This window comes from Chrysochloris asiatica, unplaced genomic scaffold, assembly GCF_000296735.1.
Source record: "Chrysochloris asiatica unplaced genomic scaffold, ChrAsi1.0 scaffold00102, whole genome shotgun sequence".
Lineage (NCBI taxonomy): Eukaryota > Metazoa > Chordata > Mammalia > Afrosoricida > Chrysochloridae > Chrysochloris > Chrysochloris asiatica.
The window spans coordinates 2,429,528-2,430,682 of NW_006408620.1; the positions used below are offsets into that span (position 1 = coordinate 2,429,528).

At 58.6% G+C, this 1,155-nt stretch overlaps 1 non-coding gene across 1 annotated transcript; it reads right to left on the minus strand.

The window, feature by feature from the left end:
• Positions 1 to 565: 565 nt before the first annotated feature.
• On the minus strand, positions 566 to 637 carry TRNAT-CGU. Its single transcript has one exon. It is a non-coding gene; the product is annotated as a tRNA-Thr (tRNA).
• Positions 638 to 1,155: the final 518 nt, after the last annotated feature.

Here is a 1,155-nt window from a genome sequence, read left to right on the forward strand (position 1 = left end):
AAGGCAGACAGGCACCGGCTTACACTGGGTGTGTACGATCAGGAAAAGTCGATTATTTCATTCAAGTGGATAAGACTGGATTTTTAATTTTCAGGAAAAAATAAAAAGTAACAACCCAAATGCCATCCCCCCGCTCCCCCCCCCCCGCCATCCCCTGGTGGTGAGCTTTCGCTGGGGTCACTATAGGTTTCTCCAGTGCGTGGGGTCTGACTCCTATTAGGAGAGCCTATACAACAACAACATTAGGCTTTGGCTGTTTGGGGTAACCCTTTACGGAAGCAGAGGGTCGTTTTCTCCAACCTCTAACCTTTCGGTTTGCAGCCTTGCACTTTAAGCAGGGCGCCTCCCCTGTGCTGAGAGGGGCGCCCGGCCCACCTAACCCGCAGCCTAGACGCGCCGGCGGATGAAGGGATGTGTGCAAGCAGAGCAGAAAACAATTGGCGCCTGTGGGCAGTCCAGAGAAAAAGACCTAAATGCAGAGGCCCAGAAGCTTAGACAATTCACTATTCCCGAAAAGTGGTTCCACCCCTAAAAAGTCTCCACCCGTAGGGAGGAGGCCAACAAGAGGCACGGACGGGGTTCGAACCCGTGATCTTCGGTTTACGAGACCGACGCCTTACCACTTGGCCACCGCGCCTGCGTTAGAATGGCGGCGCCACGAACCTCTATCCTGGCGTGCCTCCCGTGAGCTCGTCCCGCGGGCACGCGCGCCGTCCCGGCGGAGCACGCGCAGTCGTGGCTCCGCCCCCTGGCTGCAACTAGCGGGAAGCGACTCCCGGGCGCCGCGGGACGGCCTTGGGGACCATGGCTAGTCGGGTCCCCGGCTCCCACATCGGATTCTGGTCCCGTCGTGACCAGGAGCGACCTGGGTGGGTGGTGTTCCCGAAGTCCCCACAAACATTGTTAGGGGCGTGCACAGGACTCGGGGGCGGTGCCTGCCGAGGTCTGAGGGAAACGAGTTCGAATCCCAGCCCTGCTGAAGTTAGACTTGGAGCTTCAGTTTCTCCTTTAGAATGAGGTTTCAGCGAAATCGCGCGAGGAGCGGAGACTTGGTGACTGTTTTCGTTGTTACTCCCATCCGGAAGGTCCTTGGTGAGGGCGGGACGAGGGCCGAACTACTTGCTTGTCTGCGCCTGCGCGGCGTAGTCGCTCACC